Source organism: Azolla caroliniana, unplaced genomic scaffold, assembly GCF_043228905.1.
Source record: "Azolla caroliniana isolate FFs.n. ecotype wild unplaced genomic scaffold, voAzoCaro1.0.p SCAF_12, whole genome shotgun sequence".
In the NCBI taxonomy this organism is placed as follows: Eukaryota; Viridiplantae; Streptophyta; class Polypodiopsida; order Salviniales; family Salviniaceae; genus Azolla; species Azolla caroliniana.
The window spans coordinates 18,749,840-18,768,822 of NW_028230447.1; the positions used below are offsets into that span (position 1 = coordinate 18,749,840).

Sequence of the window (18,983 nt, forward strand, 5' to 3'; positions counted from 1 at the left end):
TATGCAAGGGTCAAGAGCCAGGATGGGCGTCACTCAGTCCAGTTCCTGACGGTGAGACCGACCCATGAGCGGAACCGTGAGACCCTCGGGGGCGAAAGCCGAGAGAATTTTTAGAGATGGCTATCAAGGTGTGGGGCCGCGATAGTCCGGACACTCCGGGAGAACCCCACAAGTGTACGATAGCGAAGAAGACCTGTACTATAAGTAGGAAATTTTGGTTCTCCGACAACGGAGGGTATACGATAGTTGACGTTGTTGGGCGGAAGAAGAAGAGGGCGGAGGAGCGACTTCGGGCATGTGGCATCCTCGGCCTTGGAGAGGAAATCAACGAAGCCGTGGAGGCGGTCTCTTTCGACGATACCTTGGGGAAGCTGCGAGAGGTAGTCGGAGGAGTCTTTAAAGAGGACCGGACGATTCCGGTATGTTCGGAAAAGATGTATGAGGTCATCGCGGACTTCAAAAGAGGGCTCGAGTCAGTTCGAAAGGCCCGAGTGGACACGAGGTACAAGACTGTGGACCAGAAGGTGAGGCCAGTCGCGGCTCCCTTGCCGGAGGGCAGCGAGTTGCGAATAAAGGGGGTTGCGTCGGACCCGAGTTTACGAAATCCAGCCCGCATAGGATACACGTTCACTGACATAACGCTACGGGAGCTCAAGGTTGGTGGGGGCGGCTTCCTACTGCCGACGGAGGAAGACCGGTTTCGGGGAATGCTCGGAAGGCACGGGAAGGCTTTCGCATTCTCGCCGGAGGAGATCGGGTGCGTAGACCCGACAGTCGTGGAACCGATGGTGATATTCACGGTACCGCATGTGCCGTGGAGTCTCAAACCGATTCCAGTACCCAGAGCTCACATCCCGAAGCTGATGGAGCTGTTAAAGCAGAAGGTCGAGATGGGAATCCTCGAACCTTCAAGTGCCCCATACTCGAATCGTTGGTTTACCGTGCCGAAGAAGGACGGCATGCTGCGCTTTATTCAGAACCTGCAGCTGGTCAACAAGGTGACCATTCGAAACGCAGGAATTGGACCGACAATAGACGAGTTCGCGGAGGCCTTCGCCGGAAGGTCGATTTACTCGGTCGGTGATCTCTACTCGGGGTACGATCAGTTCCAGCTCGCCATAGAGAGCAGAGACATCACGATAATGCGAACTCCTCTCGGCCTAGTACGGATGTGTACCCTGCCGCAAGGAGGGACGAACTCGATGGCTCACATCGTGAACGCAATGAACAAAGTGTTGAGGGATTGTACCCCGGACATCACCATGCCGTTTTTGGACGACGTCCCGATCAAGGGATGCCCGGTGGAGGAAAGGGACGAGACGATCGGACCGGACGGATGCCGGAAATTCGTGGCGACGCACATCGATGACTGTGAGAAGGTGCTGCAGAGGTTGGAGGGAGCAAGGCTCACCTTCTCCAAGGGAAAATCAGCCTTCGGGCAATCAGAGATCATGGTCGTCGGACACCTATGCGGGCCGTACGGCCAGAAACCGTCTCCTGCTAAGGTAGAAGCCATCTCCGCGTTGAGGAACGACTGCAGCTCGGTCACGGAGGTTCGGAGGTTCGGAGGTTCTTCGGAGTGTGCGCGTTCTACCACATATGGATCCCGCAGAGGTTCATGGGTTCGGAGGTTCTTGGGAGCTCTGGGGTATCGTTTCGGGGCAAAGGTAATTATCGAGACGGACTGCCTACCAATTCTGGGCATGGTTTCCGGATGCGCGACACCGGACCTGGCAATGCTCAGGTGGATAGCGTACTGTTGAAAATAATCGACACTTTCTAAACTCCACTTCTCGGCCACAACCAAGGAAACACACGAATCGTTGTTGCAGAAAATGGGAAATGCAAAAAATAAGTGGACACGCGATTTAACGTGGAAAACCCTGTACGGGAAAAATCACGGGAGTGCAAGGCTCCAACTATCACTATACGCTGGGAAATATACAATGGCGAGCTGCAAGGCGACGACCTTGAGCTCGCTATCCTCGCCACAGGCGGCGGTATTACACAGAGGCGTCGACCTCTTCCTCTCTCGCGCTCTATCTCTCTCACGGCTGCTCTCTCTTCACTCCTCTTGAGTGGAAAAACAGAAAAATGAGTAGCAACATAAAAACTGTTTGCCCTAAGTCATATTTATACACATATGACTTTCGGGCTATTTACAACTATAGCCTCAAGGGCCCTTGGCAAACATATTCACAGATATGTCCCCGCATCCGGATCTCTCTCCGGGTACATTCGTCATCCGGCTCCGAAGCCGGGGTCTTCATCATCCGGTTCCGAAACCGCAACCGGGCTTGTCGGCATTCATCTCCGACATCCGACCATCCCATCCGGAAGGGACCGTAATCCCAACAAACTCCCCCTTCACTTCGGCATGGGATGTCTCTCCAATCCGATCCTCTTCCGGCATGCTTCCAGCTTGTCGGGTGTGAGCACCTTGGTCAGCATATCCGACCCGTTCTCGTCCGTGTGGATCTTCGTCAGCACGAACTCCTCGTCTTCTATCCTTTCCCGGATCCAGTGATATCTTCGCTGGATGTGCTTCGTCCGGGAGTGATAGGCCGCGTTCTTCGCAAGGTGGATTGCACTCTGACTGTCGCAGTAGAGTCGGTACTCCTCCTGCCGGATACCGAGCTCTCTAATGAAGTCCTTCATCCATATTATTTCCTTGCCGGCTTCAACAGCCGCCATGTACTCCGCCTCCGTGGTTGACAACGCAACCGTCTTCTGCAGCCTCGACTGCCATGAAACAACTCCCCCTGCATACGTCATCACATACCCTGATGTGGACCGGCTGGTATCTGCATCAGCCGACATATCCGAATCGGTGAAGCCGTCGAGTTCGGGCTTACCGGAGCCGAATCGGAGGCACACATTTGCTGTGCCCTTCAGGTATCGGAGTATCCACTTGGCCGCGTTCCAATGCTCTTTGCCGGGATTGCTCATGTACCGGCTCACCACTCCGACTGCATATCCTATGTCCGGTCGGGTACACACCATTGCGTACATCAAGCTCCCGACGGCAGAGGCATATGGTACTTTCATCATGTCCTCCTTCTCAACCTTTGTCTTGGGGCTTTGCTTGCTGGACAACTTGCAGTTTGCCGGGAGTGTTGACCCGACCGGTCTTGCTTCCGACATGTTGAACCGGTGAAGCACCTTTGTCACGTACTTCTCCTGTGACAGCCACAACTGCTTCTTCTTCCGGTCCCGGATGATGTGCATCCCTAGTATTTGCCTCGCCGGACCCAGGTCCTTCATTGAGAAGGTTCGGTGAAGAGCCTTCTTCAGCATCCCTATCTTGACCTGGTCCCGTCCGACGATCAACATGTCGTCTACGTACAGGAGGAGTATTAGAAAGTCTCCTCCTTCGAACTTCTTCACAAACACGCAGTGGTCGGACTGCGTTGTCGTAGTGTATTTCGTACACTACGTGAAAAAGGAAAAATAATATAACCGATTTAATTACATATAAATAAATAAAATAAGAATATCAAAATATTTATCACGTGCATAGGGCAAGATTTGAACCTGTACCTCCACGTAGCCAAACCTCAACTTTACCATTATGCTACCTTATCTTTAGTGTTCTACAAATAGATTTAATAACTATAAGTGCTTTATTTACACATACCTTTATTAAAAGGTAAATCATGTATTTTTAGAGTGCGTGAATATTTTATAGAAAAACGCTAGCAACTAAAAAGTGACTCATGCACATCTAGCGTGCATGAGCACTATATTTAGCAAATAAAAGCAAGGATTAGAAAAGCATCACATGCACATTTAGTGTGCATGAACATATTAGAAAAAAGCATGTAGCTATGCTTAGTCTCTCCCATCACTATATAAGGATGGGGAGCACATTGTAGTTTTTGTTGATTATTTTTCTATAATGATCAATCAATCTAAAATATTCGTGGGATTCACGAATTTGCTAAAATAATTCTCTCTTACTACCTAAAATATTGACTAAATATACTAAACTCGTGGGATTCACGAGATTCTTATCTTATAACTCTTTATACCTATTCTTTACTAGCCTTATTTGTATTTTTCTTTCCTCCTAGTCCAAAACCTCGGCGGTTCCCACCCGACTCACGCAACGATCCGGAGCCAAAAGGCACGACACAGTTGGTGAACCCGACGTGAAGGCAGGTGGCAAGGAGATGGAGAATCAACAAGAGGCGATGAACATGATGATGATGATGTTCGAGCGGATGCTACAAGAACAACGAGCGATGTCGGAGATCACGGGGGCAGTAAAGCGGCTCGTACAACGAAATGGACAATTCAACGGAAACGATGTGTCATGCTATCTACGTGACTACAAAGGGGAGATGATGCGATGTGGGATACCGGAAGGATTGCAAGTGATATCCTTCAGTCGGGTAGCCACGGATGAGCTACAAGAGAGAATCCACAAGATACGGCAACAAAACTCGACATGGGGGTCATTCGAAGAAGCTTTACGAGAGGCATATGATTACAAGAGATCGAAGGGACAAGATCGGCGAAAATTCGACGAATGGGTGGCATCGGAGAAGACCCACCGAAGTGCAACACAAGCATTCCTAGAGTTCGAGCATCGTCTTGCTCGACTCTCGGAGCGGGAACAACGGTTGGTGGGGGAGGATAAAGTCCTAATGTTCGTAAAATCGATCGATCGAAAAGAAAGGATGGACATCGGGATCGAACTCGAAGACGATGACGGTGCGAACGGTCTTACCGAGGATTGGGCCAAAGTCGAAAGGGTATGCCGAAGACATGATGAGAGGAAGATGAGAATCTCGTCAACAACGACATGGCCCATGAAGGATGGTCGATTGAGGAAAAACGATGAAGCCGATATGAAGGCCGAAATACAACATGATGGTGCGACGGAAGAGGGTGTAAAACAAGCTACCCTCTTGTCTTGCGAAAGAACAACGACAAAGGATAAGGCCGATAACCCAAGTGTAGAAGAAGATTTCGGAATACAAGTGTCCGAAACATCAGGTGAAAAAGGGGTAAGCATAATTGATGTTTCCATAATTGATGCAGTGAAAGAGAGCAAGGAGGACTTGATTGAGGAGGTCACCAAGAAAGATGACATCGAATCGAAGGTGGCTATGGACGAATCAACGACGGATGGCCATATCGAGATTTCTCCACCGCTGATTCCAGAGACTCCGGCGGTTGCGTTCGAAAGGCAACGTGAGACCGAAGAGACGGAAGGTGGCGGAGAGAAAACAAAGGTCGAAGTCGATGCATACGACAGAGAGATAGCCGAGAATATGGCTATGGGTGAAACAATGGAGGATGATAATACTGAGGATTCCTGCCCACTAATCCTAGAGACTTCGGCGGTTGTGTCTGAGAAGCAAGGTGAGACCGGAGAGACAGGAGGTGGCGGCAAGAAAGGTAAAGTCGGAAGCCGGTTCGGATGGAAGGTGATCCGGACGGGATTCCGATCCGAAAGAAAGCCGAACCGGGTAAAAGACGATTCGGCCAAAAGACGAACCGAAAGAAAGCCGAACCGAAAGGAAGAGAATTCGGCCGAAAGACGACCCGAAAGAAAGCCGACCCGAAAAGGGGTCGACTCGGTCAAAACCGATCGACCGAGTCTGACTTGGCCGAACGCGAATATGGATGGAAGCCGACCTAGCCGAAAGCCGATCGGACGAGACCGATCCGAAAAGAAGCTAATCCGACTCAACCGGAGGTTGGACCAGTCGAGGCTGGTGAAAACGAGGAAAAGAAAGCCAACCGAAACCGAAACCGATAGATCGAAACCGGGCCGGAAGGAGACCGACTCAATCGAAACCGAACAACCGATTCCGATTCGGCCGAATACGAATCCGATCGGAAGCCGATCAAACCGAAAGTTGATCGGACGAGAGCGATCCGGAAAAAAGTCAAGGTTGATGAAGACAAGAAAGAGGCCAGTAAAAGACACTACCACGAATGACAAGGGCCAAGAATATGACGAGAGAGAACAAAGAATATGGTGGATTGGATGGCGACAATGGTTCGGGTGGAAAGAATGGGTCTACTCAAAATGGAGAGACAAAGTTGACATAGCGGGACAAACGGAGGATGAAGGGGAGACAACGAGCATCGGCAACTTCGGCACATACCGGAGGATGTGCGGGTTCGGAGGGGGCGAGTGTCGTAGTGTATTTCGTACACTACGTGAAAAAGGAAAAATAATATAACCGATTTAATTACATATAAATAAATAAAATAAGAATATCAAAATATTTATCACGTGCATAGGGCAAGATTTGAACCTGTACCTCCACGTAGCCAAACCTCAACTTTACCATTATGCTACCTTATCTTTAGTGTTCTACAAGAATAGATTTAATAACTATAAGTGCTTTATTTACACATACCTTTATTAAAAGGTAAATCATGTATTTTTAGAGTGCGTGAATATTTTATAGAAAAACGCTAGCAACTAAAAAGTGACTCATGCACATCTAGCGTGCATGAGCACTATATTTAGCAAATAAAAGCAAGGATTAGAAAAGCATCACATGCACATTTAGTGTGCATGAACATATTAGAAAAAAGCATGTAGCTATGCTTAGTCTCTCCCATCACTATATAAGGATGGGGAGCACATTGTAGTTTTTGTTGATTATTTTTCTATAATGATCAATCAATCTAAAATATTCGTGGGATTCACGAATTTGCTAAAATAATTCTCTTACTACCTAAAATATTGACTAAATATACTAAACTCGTGGGATTCACGAGATTCTTATCTTATAACTCTTTATACCTATTCTTTACTAGCCTTATTTGTATTTTTCTTTCCTCCTAGTCCAAAACCTCGGCGGTTCCCACCCGACTCATGCAACGATCCGGAGCCAAAAGGCACGACAGCGTTTTGAGGTACCCTTCGTCGGTCATGAAAGAGTCGAACTTCCGGTACCATTGCCGGGGAGCCTGCTTCAGTCCGTAAAGGCTCTTCTTCAACCGGCATACCAGGTGCTCCTTCCCTTTCTTCTCGAATCCTTCCGGTTGCTGCATGTAGATCTCTTCTTCGAGGTCGCCGTGAAGGAATGCCGTCTTCACGTCCATCTGTTCTACCTCGAGGTCCATGCTTGCCGCTATGCTCAGCACCGTCCGGATGGAGGTCATCTTCACTACCGGGGCAAATATCTCGTCGAAGTCGACGCCCTTCTTCTGCTGGAACCCCTTCACCACGATCCTGGCTTTGTATCTCGGGAGGTTTCCGGCATCTCCCGGTTTCAGCTTGAACACCCACTTGTTTCGAAGTGCCCGCTTTCCTTTCGGCAACTCCACAAGTTCATATGTGTGGTTCTCATGCAGGGAATCCATCTCCTCCTGCATGGCACTTAACCACCTGCGGCTATGGGTGTCAAGCTTTGCCTCTTCAAAGCTCTCTGGCTCCCCTTCGTCGGTTAGCAGTACGTGCTCTGGTTCCGGAAATCTCCGGGGGGCCCTTCTCTCTCTTAGAGGATATCTTCGTTCCGGAGCTTCGGTAACCGGCTCCTCCGTTTCCTCTTCATCCGAATCCATTTCGGGATCGGGGCCGGTTCCGGTATCAGTTTCATCTCCCTCGGCCGGTTCTGTTTCTTCACCGTCTTCGGCCGGATCCTCGAGTGTTAACCGGTCCCTTGCCGGTCGGGACTGCTCCTCGTAGAGTTGATCCTCACCGGTCGACTTGGAGCTCTTCATCTTCTTCTCCGACTCCCAGTCGGCGAGTGTCTTGTCCTCCATGAAGATGATATCTCGACTCCTGAATGTCTTCTTGTCGACCGGGTCCCATACTCGGTAGCCGAACTCGTCATCGCCGTAACCGAGGAATATGCATGGCCGGGTCTTTGGATCTAGCTTTCCTCTCCGGTCCTTAGCCACATGCACATATGCGAGACACCCGAACACCTTCAGATGCCGGTAGGATACTTCCCTACCGGTCCACACTCTCTGCGGCGTGTCTCCGTCCAAAGGTACTGAGGGTGATCTGTTTATCACGTATGTCGCCGTCGACATCGCCTCAGCCCAAAACCCCTTGGGTAATTCCGCATGCGCCAGCATACTCCGGACCCTCTCCATTATGGTCCGGTTCATCCTCTCGGCCAGCCCGTTCAGTTCCGGCGTCTTCGGCACAGTAAACACGAGCCGGATTCCCTTCGAGCGACAGTACTCCGCGAACTGCCCCCGGTATTCCCCTCCGTTATCCGCTCGTATCGCTTTCAGCTTCTTGCCGGATTCCCTTTCCACTCTCGCGTGGAGTTCTTTGAAGACGGACAACACTTGGTCCTTTGTCTTCAGCGGTGCCGTCCACAGCTTCCGGCTATGGTCATCTATGAATGTGACGAAGTACTGGGCTCCGCCATGTGACTTCGTTTCTACCTGACACACGTCGGTGTGCACCAACTCCAATGGTGCGCTACGTCTCGTCGGTGGCCTTGAGCGGAAGGAGGTCCGGTTTTGCTTACCGGCCAGGCAATCGGTGCACTTCTCCAGGTGCACGTGCTTCACTGGAATAAGGTTGTCTTCTGCAAGCCTCTTCATCCCCTTCTCACTCATGTGGCACAGTCTCTTGTGCCATAGCTCACCGGCAATGTCGGCTGCCACGTTCAGTTCCTCCGGACATAGCCGGGAATTCATCAGGTACAGTGTGTTGACCTTCCGGGCCCGAGCCACTATCAGGCTCCCTTTGCTGAACTTCATGACCCCATTCCGGATGCTACCCGTGTAGCCTTCATCGTCTAGCCTCCCGGCCGAAATCAGGTTCAATCGAACCTCCGGAACGTGTCGGACATCCTTCAACAGCATCTTGCATCCGGTTGATGTCATCAGCCACACGTCTCCTATGCCGGCAATCCAGCACGTACCTTCATTTCCCATCCGGACATAGCCATGCTCACCAGCTGTGTAGGATGAGAAGTATCTTCTTTCCGGGGTCAGGTGGAACGACGCTCCGGAATCGACCACCCAGGTAGTCTCATCGCCGGCAATGTTTAGTTCACCTTCTTCGGTGATGAGCATGATTTCCTCTTCACTTGCCGCGAATGCCGTCGTTCCTTTCCGGTCCTACCCTCGCCGATCCGAACCATTTCGGTCTGTGGCTCCCCGGTAAGCACCGTTCCGTTCTGAAGACTTCTTCGAATCGGTGTCGTCGGCTCCGTTGTCTTTTCGGTAATGCCGACAATTCTTTCGGAAGTGCCCCAGCTTCCCACAGTGGAAGCATGTGGGCCTTCCTCTTGACTGCGACCGGGTCCCCGACTTCTCCCGTCTTTGCGGACTCCGGTTCCGTTGTCTTCCCCGATCCGATTCGGTAAACAACATCTTCGGATCGGAGGCCGGTTCTTTATCTCTCCGACGCGCTTCTTCGTTTAAGATACTTGTCTTTACCGTTTGTAGGGACAAGTTATCTTCGGTGCAGGAGGTGCTGAGAGTCACCACCAAGTTCTCCCAGCTTTCCGGCAATGTACACATCAGAATGATGGCTTGCATTGCATCCTCCAGCGGGAACTTGATCGCCGCAAGCTGGTTCACGAATCCCATGAACGTGCTTACGTGTTCCACCATACTCTCGCCGTCCCGGTACTTGAGGTTCACTATCTTCCTCATCAAGGAGGTCCGGTTCAACGCATTCTTCCTCTCGTAGAGGCCCGACAGCTTCCGCCACATCTCATATGCGTTGGTGTCGTTCGCCACATGTTGTAGAACGCTCACGTCGACGTATTGCCGAATGGTTGCAACGGCTTTCCGGTTCAGAAGCCTCCATTCCGACTCAAGTACCCCCTTCGGTATTTCCGACCTGTCAATCGGTTCGTACAGGTCCCGAACAATCAGAAGATCCTCCATCTTGATCTTCCAGTCGGCGTAATTCTGCGCATTCAGCACCATCATCCCCGGCTGCCCGCTGCCGCCGCCTTCCATTTTCTGCAGCAACTCGCTCTGATACCAGTTTGTTGAAAATAATCGACACTTTCTAAACTCCACTTCTCGGCCACAACCAAGGAAACACACGAATCGTTGTTGCAGAAAATGGGAAATGCAAAAAATAAGTGGACACGCGATTTAACGTGGAAAACCCTGTACGGGAAAAACCACGGGAGTGCAAGGCTCCAACTATCACTATACGCTGGGAAATATACAATGGCGAGCTGCAAGGCGACGACCTTGAGCTCGCTATCCTCGCCACAGGCGGCGGTATTACACAGAGGCGTCGACCTCTTCCTCTCTCGCGCTCTATCTCTCTCACGGCTGCTCTCTCTTCACTCCTCTTGAGTGGAAAAACAGAAAAATGAGTAGCAACATAAAAACTGTTTGCCCTAAGTCATATTTATACACATATGACTTTCGGGCTATTTACAACTATAGCCTCAAGGGCCCTTGGCAAACATATTCACAGATATGTCCCCGCATCCGGATCTCTCTCCGGGTACATTCGTCATCCGGCTCCGAAGCCGGGGTCTTCATCATCCGGTTCCGAAACCGCAACCGGGCTTGTCGGCATTCATCTCCGACATCCGACCATCCCATCCGAAAGGGACCGTAATCCCAACACGTACATCAAGTCCCTGAATCCGGAAATACGACACATTTCCGGGAAAGACAACGCCATGGCCGACATGCTTTCAAGGGCGAGGTTCGAAAACGACGACAGCATGGTTTCACAGGATGAGGAAGTCGGCGTGGACTTCTTCGAGGCGGCTTACGTGACAACCAACGGGGAATGCTCTCCAACGCTTAACGACTTCGACGAGAGCAAGTATGACGGGGAGTGGTTGCAGATCGGCGGGTTCCTGAAAACAATGACACCAGACGCGGCATGGACAACGGACGAGGCCAACCGGATTCGGAAGAAAACCTACCGATTCTTTCTCCGGGACGGATACATCTGGAAGCACCCAAAGAAGAGGAACGGCATCCCGCTCCGAGTGGTGGCGAAGAAGGGGTAACAGAAGGATTTGCTGGCGGCGTACCACGATAGCCCGTGGGCTGGACACCGTGGAACGTGGGCCACGTTCGAAAAGCTAAAGGGGAAGTACTATTGGCCGGGACTATACCGGGACGTGCATCGGTTCATGACAACTTGGGAAAGCTGTCAGGTGCACTCCATGATCCGACATCGGGACGAGCTTCACGCGACCTACCCTCCGACCATCCACTTCAAGTGGATGGTGGATTTGGTGACGATGCCGATGGGGGTAGGACAGATGCGGTATCTGGTGCTGGCTTGGGAAGATCGAACGAACCAGGTTGAAGGCCGAGCCCTGCAGAACAAGACGACGGCATCCGTGTGCCGGTTTTTGATTGAGGACGTGGTATGCCGATACGGGTGCGTAGGGAAGATCGTGGCTGACCGTGGTGAGTTGGACGCAGAAGAAGCCGAAGAGCTGTTCGACCGGCTAGGAGTCAAAATTTCGCTCACCACAGCGTACAATCCGGAGGCGAACGGGAAGATGGAGCACGGACACGGGCCAATTGTCAAAGCGCTAGTACGGGCATGCGGAGGCTGAGTCGGGGACTGGCCACGGCTACTACCTTACGCCTTGTGGGCGGACCGGACTACACACAGTTCGGTAACCGGGTTCATGCCGGCCGAGCTGATGTTCGGACAGAAGCCGATCATGCCAACAGAGCGAACGATCTCCTCGTGGGCCACGGTGGACTGGAGGGATGAGATGAGCTGGGAGGAGCTATTGGCAGCGCGGATTCGACAGCTCGAGCGGAGGCCGGAAGACGTAGAGCGAGCCGCGGAGAAACTTCGGGTAGCGAGGATAAGGAGCAAAGCCCGGTTCAACCGAGCACACCGACTCCGGCCAAGGAAGATCGAGGAAGGCCACTCGGTGCTAGTCTACGACAGCAGCCTCAACAATCAGCACAGGGCCACGCGGAAGGTTGCGAGGAGGTGGTTCAGGCCTTACGTAGTAACAGGCGCCAACGGCAATGGGACATACCATCTCGTAGAGCTCGACGGTACGAGAATGGCGATACCGCTGGCGGGGAAGAGGATCAAAGCGTTCAAGAAATGACACAATGGTGAGCCGGAGCTAGGAGGCACGGACAGCAACGACGAGCAGCCCGAGGCGGAAGACGAACCATTTAACGAGGAATAAAAGCAAGGACCGGTTTTCTTCAAGCCGGAACCCAAATTTTGGCGCATACCGGTGGATGTGCGGTTAGGTGGGGGCGGATGTCGTGAAGAAAACCGTCCCCAGGCGCAAACCGTGTATAGTGTGTGTGAACCGGCCCTTACACGTGGGCACGTCCCTTGTCGTATAGTAGGTAGGAAGGCGCAAGGGTTAGATCCTAGGTAGCAATATTCTATAGGGAGAATCGAGGAGTATCTCTATCCGAAAGGACAGAGAATTAATGTGATGTAAACGGGCAAGACGGCCTCCCTCCTTGAGCTATAAAAGAGAGGGAGACGGGGGAGAGAGGGATCGTGCGCTAGAGGGGACGAAGTGCTGCCGGACTGGGACCAAGCTCTTCTCCTCTGTCGTTCTCCATAAGCTTTCTTTGCGCAAGTTCTCGAGAGGCTGATTCTGCTCCGTGGAACGCCCGTGTGCTTCCGGCAGAATCTCTATCTTGCTCCCCTGTATGTGTGGGTGATTAGGCGTCGACACCCATCTCGCCGACCTGATCGGCTGTAACCGTCCGAGTCATCTGCATACATATATTTATATACGTGTTCTTATACTCTACCTCCTGCCCAACTTGTGTCTCTTGTGTTGATCGGGCTGCGTTCCCGCGTGCTTCTTTGTCTATCCGTGTGTGAGCGTGTCTCTCACTCTCTCTCTCTCTTCTCACCTATTCCTCGATCCAAGACCCCAGTGGTCCCGCCTTGTTCTCCACGCACGCTGTCGGGGTAGTTGTGGTTCGTGCGGCGAAGTCGCAGGGACGAAGGTTAAGGGGAGTTGAAGGAACTTAAATTTTAATAAGGCTTGTATGGTGATGTTAGAAAGGTTAAGAGTAGCAAGAAGAAGAGTTACGAGTAATGTGCGTGTGAGAGAGAGATGAGAATAGATAGAAGATAGAGACAATATATGATTCAAGAAGCAAGATAGAGACAAAATATGATTTAATAAGGAAGATTGAGACAAAGTATGAATCAAGGAGCAAGAGTATTTGATATAAACATGATGTATATTAAAAAGAAAATATTTTACCAACTTTACAATCCTTGATCGCAAACTGAACACATTCTCTACCGACCCTTGATTTGAACCCACGACCTCAACTTCGAAACGAGAGGTTCTCCACCCAATGAGCTAGTCTTCTTTACTTGATGGTATTATTTTCTCACTTTCTCTTGATTCATTGATTCCCTTTTGTTTTCCTTTCCTCTCTTTTTATAAGTATTTCCATGCATATGGTAATGTCATGCATGTAATGCATGAGTTACATCTGATGCATGATCGCCATTTGGCGCACATGCATTGCATGTGATGCATGATAGCCATCATGCTCATTTGAGCTCCCATGTATTGGGATAAGTATAATGATGGATATAAGCCTAAAACAAATAACCTAGCTTAGTGGTGTATGGTTTGTGCTTGATATACAAGGTTGAGGGTTCAAGTCCCTCAATTTTACTTAATACAATATATAGCTTCATTCTTATATCATGAAGCACATTTATTATACAGTTTTACAAATAAATAGCCTAGCCTAGTGGTATGTACATTGTACATCGTATATAAGGATGTGGGTTCAAGTCTCTCAAATATTATTAAATACAACATTTAAGCTCATTTTTATATCGTGAAGCACATTCTTCACGACAACGCGCGTAACAATGCGACACCGCGATGACTTCATACATTCCCATCGAACCTACCGGAACAGTCCGGTCTTCTCTAAGGTCTTCACCGATCACCTTTCGCAACTCGCCCAAGGTGTCGTCAAAAGAGACCGCCTCCACGGCGCCGCTGATCTCTTCGTCGGGGGAGAGGACTCTGCATCCCCTAAGCTGCTCCTCCGCTTGCTTCCTTTCTCGGCCGTTGACGCCGGCCATAGTACAACCTCCATTGTCGGAGAACCAAAATTTCCTACCTATGGTACAGGTCTTCTTCTGTACTGTACATTTGTGGGGTTTTTTCGGGGTGTCCGGACTATCGCGGCCCCACGCCTTGATAGCCCTCTCTAAAAATCCTCTCAGGTTTCGCCACCGAGGGTCTCGCGGTTACGCTCATGGTTTGGTCGTACCGTCAGGAACTAAACCGAGTGACGCCCGTCCTGGCTCTTGACTCTTGCATAGGCCGAACCGTTGTCCGGCACCTTGGTCTCCATCCATGCCGCCGTGATGTATGGTTCTCCTAGTATAACTGTCAGGAATAGTACTAAAGCAAAGATGGAATTAGTAGTAAGAAGAGTAGTACTATTAGTACTAAGAGGACGGGACTGCGTAAGATTCCCGAGAGAGAGGAAGTGGGAAGAGGAGAGAGAGAGATAGGATGATGACAGCAGCTCTTATATTATATGAAAGAAGCCACCAGATGCAACTCTTCTTTATTTCCTTGTTGAGAAAGGATGCTACCGAGGGCGAAATCTGATGCGTCAGCCTCCATGATGAATGGTTTGCTTGTATCCACATGAGCTAGAATCGGTGCTGATGTAAAGGCTTTCTTAAGATGCCGAAAAGCCATATCTGCTTCTATGGACCAAAGAAATGCTTGGCCCTTCTTCGTAAGTTGTGTGAGAGGTAAAATAATCTTCGAGTAATCTTGTATAAACTTACGGTAGAAGTTAGCAAAACCTAGAAAACATTGTACATCTCGTACTGACTGTGGAATTTGCCACTCTAGTACAGTTTGGATTTTAGCTGGATCCATGGCGATGCCCTTTGAGGAGATGACGTAGCCTAGAAATTCCACTTGCTTGCAGTCAAAGCTACATTTTTCTAGCTTGGCATAAAGACCATTCTCGCGGAGTCGCTTTAGTACTAATAGTACATGAGAATCGTGCTCTTCCTGGGTCTTCGAATAAATCAATAGATCATCCAGATAAATGATCAAACAGATATCCAAGAGGTCTCTGAATATATCATTTGCCATGTGTTGGAAGACTGCGGGTGCATTGGTTAGGCCAAACGGCATAACAGTATACTCGAAATGCCCATACCGCATGCGAAAGGCGGTCTTCCACTCATCTCCCGGTCGGATCCGCACGAGATTATACGCTCCTCGTAGGTCAATTTTAGTAAAAAACATGGCACCATTAACTCGCTCTAAAAGACTTGATATAAGAGGAAGTGCACACCTATTCCGGATTGTGACTTTATTCAATCCGCGGTAATCAACGACAAGACGAAGTGAGCCATCTTTCTTCTTGACAAAGAAGATGGGTGCACCGGCCGGAGATTTCGAATGGCGGATGAACCCGCTTGCCAAGTTCTCCTCTATGTAGGCTCGAAGGACTTCTAACTCGGTGGGTGACAAGTTGTAAATTGGTCCCCATGGTGGCTCAGTTCCTGGTTGTAAATCGATGGGACAGTCATAGGGATGGTGATGAGGAAGGGTACTGGCTTTTACCTTGTCAAATACATCGGCATAAGGATGATATTTTGCTGGAAGTTGTACTGAGGAGTCCTTCTTAATAGTGCTGGAAGGATGTACTGATATTGCAAATAGGAACATTGCCTCCTTGGGTCCTTCTTCGCGTAGTTGATGGAGTGAAATGGTCGAAACTTGGTGAGTTGATTCTTGGGGTGGTCGATATCGGACTTCTCTTGTTCTCCAATCTATGGCTGAATTATGTAATTCAAACCAAGGTAATCCTAGGACAATGGGATGCTCTAGACTACTAATTATATTAAATGATATTACACACACAAAACTACCGAGGACAACTTGAATGGGTTCTGATTCTTCCACAATATTCCCGGAAGCAATGGGATGACCATCAATGACTACTACAGATGCGGGACAAGGAAGTTTTCTTAAGGATATCTGAGAAGCTTAGGCAAAATTTCGATCCATGAAACAGGAATTAGCTCCGGAATCTAAAAGTGCTAGGACGGGTACTGGGGCAGTACTTTTAGTACTAACAATGACTTGGGCTAGGAACACATTGCTAACTTGCTTGGAAGGAATGGAACCACTAATGGGCTGTACAGATCTAGGGCTGCTGTCCAACCAAACGGCTCCTATTTTGGCTGGACTCAATCGTTTAACTCTTCATCTAATTTACTAAGGATTTCAAATTTATTTGAGATACTTGGGCTATTAGTACTATGAATACTATCAAACACTCTATTAGTACTGTTAATACTATCAGACACTCCTAAGGGAAGAATTGACTCGGGTTTAGTACAGGCTACAATTTGATTTACCTGTCTTCTTGGCCTATGGGGACAATTGATTGCGATATGCCCTGGTCCACCGCAATAAAGACATAACCGATTTGCACGTCGTCGTTGCTTTTCTTCTTCCGATAACGGGCCGCGTCGACGCATGGTATCGATCTCCATCGGTGTCGAAGTATTTGCTTGAGGTATGTCTCGTGCAAATGGTCTAGCCACGACTGCGGCGTAAGTGGGCTCCGGCCTAGCGCGTGGTATCTGTAATTGACGTTCCGAACGCCGTTCGAAGAGGCGGTTGTCACATCGGACCGCTCGACTGATTGCCTCCGTAAGAGACTTTGGTTCTTCGGGGAAGGTTAGAAGTAGATCTTTGACATCATTTCGCAGGCCATAGCTAAACTGCTCCAATAGTGCTTGATCATCCCAGGGTATGTCGGAAGCGAGTAGGTGGAAATCTGCCGCATAGGCAGAGGCTGGACGATCGCCTTGACGCAATCACCGGATCTTGTTGATCGCCGTCCTGATGTTGTCGGTGTCTCCAAAGCAGGATTTGAACTCACTAATAAAATCTTCAAAGTTATTAAGCAAGGGCGATTGTTTTTCTAGAAGGGGAGCGAACCATGCTAAGGTTGAGCCGCTAAGCAACGTGCCTATTAAGCCGACTCGGGATGCATCAGTGGGATATCGGGAAGGATGCATTTGGAGGACTAATCGTACCTGATTAAGGAATCCTCTGAATTGTGATCGCGTTCCATCAAATTTCACAAGAAGTCCAATCTTCGGCTCTTTATGAAATCCTTGGGGACTTGATCCTTGTTGTTGCAATGCCGCTTCGAGTTGTTGCACCCGTAACGCTAACTCCCCATGTTGTTGCTACGTTTGTTGCTTTTCTAGAGCGATTTGTTGCAGATCCCTTATCAGCCGTTGGTTTTCTTGTTCTAGGGCAACAAACTTTTCCTTTAGGCACTGTAACTCGGAGAAAATAGATTGATATTCTTGGGCGATAACATTAGCCATATTAGAGGGAAAAGGGTAGGAGGATGAGGGAGAACGAAAAGTAGGCTGGAGGAAAGAGGAAAACAAATTGGTTCAAACTGTCAGGAATAGTACTAAAGCAGAGATGGAATTAGTACTAAGAAGAGTAGTACTATTAGTACTAAGAGGACGGGACTGCGTAAGATTCCCGAGAGAGAGGAAGTGAGAAGAGGAGAGAGAGAGATAGGATTATGACAGCAGCTCTTATATTATATGAAAGATAAGTACAAATCGGCTAAGAGGCTTAAGACTGGTGTTGAACCAATTTGGTTCAACATAATGCCTAGTGCCTTCTTTTATAGTGTTGTCAGGAGTAATCCTGAAACTTCTAGAATGTTCCAGACAAATCCGGAATATACATTACTTTCTTATAATAAAATATAAATGAAAATAATATCCTATGAATTACAATAGATGGTGTGATGGTTAAGAGCTCGACCCATATACCATAAGGTCATGGGTTCGAGCCTTGCCATATCCTGACAATAACTGGATGTGAGGACGTCTCCTGCATGAAGAAGTGTTGGTCGATCTCAACATCGCCGATTTTCACCTATACGTTTAGGCAGGCTCCATGTAGTTCTTCCGTGGCGCGCGTCGCTGCCCGTATCTTCCAGCCGTGTTTGGTGTTGATCGGCCATTTCCCCTTTTTGTAGAAGTCCATGGACATCAAGTTGATTTCTGAACCGTGGTCCACCAATGCCACCATCAGCTCCAGGAAATCCCCGACCTTAACAGGGGTCTCTATGGTCGCTCTGGCCCAGTGCGGCCTCGAATAGTGGCTCTCCGCCAACTCGTCTTCTAGCGCCATGTCCTCTATGTGTGTCATTCGCACTTCCACTAGCTTCTCCGGCCCTGGCTCTATCGACAGCCTCTTCCTCTTCACCAAGTCTACGATGGAGTCGTGGAACTCCTTCTTGGTGATCCCGAGCACTTCCCTCAGCGACAGTTCCACTTTGTTGTCGAGGATACGTTCCTCCAGGACCTTTTGCAGGTTCGTGGTCCTTTCGATTTCCGTGCTCAACCGGTACCCGGCCTTCTTGTCTTTATCCGGTGCGCCGGTCGCACCGGCCTCATTCTGCCTTTGACCAAATCGGGTCTCGTACCATTGCGAGGGCCCGGTCACTCCAGTTTTACCTACTCGCTTGTCTTCCACTAGAGACTCGTAGTTCTGGCATCGGCTTCAACGAAGCCCGTCTTCTCTTCGACCGAGTCGCTCCACTCGGTTACCTCCCGGACCCGTTTTTCCGCACGGTCCGCTTCTTCTTTCCTTAGCCGTGCGCCGGCGAGGCCTTCCAGCATCAGCAGCCGGAATCCGGCTTCGTTCGTCTTCCGGGCCTCACCACCTCCGACCCGGATCCCAACCGACGCCGAGTAGTGGACGGTCTCCACATGGCGAGCCGCCGCTTCTTCCATCAGTCGTTTCATACCCCCTCGTCCGACATTCAGGTCTAGGGCCCTTCGGGTCTCGCTAGCGTGCACCCGACCGTTCCATAGGTACACCACATTGGCTCTCATTGCCTCGGCAAAGTCCCCGCAATCCTTCCGAACGTGGCCAACCGCATCGCACCACAAACACCGGTTTCCAGCCAGATGCCTTTGGTCACGGGCCTGTTCGCCGCCATCCCTCCGTGCCTGTGCAATCTGAAGGTCCTTTACCATCCTA

At 49.8% G+C, this 18,983-nt stretch overlaps 1 long non-coding RNA gene across 1 annotated transcript in view; it reads left to right on the forward strand.

Moving 5' to 3' along the window:
• The first annotated feature begins 116 nt into the window (after positions 1-116).
• Positions 117-18,983, forward strand: part of LOC147857357 (uncharacterized) — a 36,373-nt gene continuing 17,506 nt past the window's right edge. The window contains exon 1 of the long non-coding RNA XR_015530570.1: positions 117-128. This is a non-coding gene — a long non-coding RNA (uncharacterized LOC147857357). The remainder of the gene's footprint in view (positions 129-18,983) is intronic.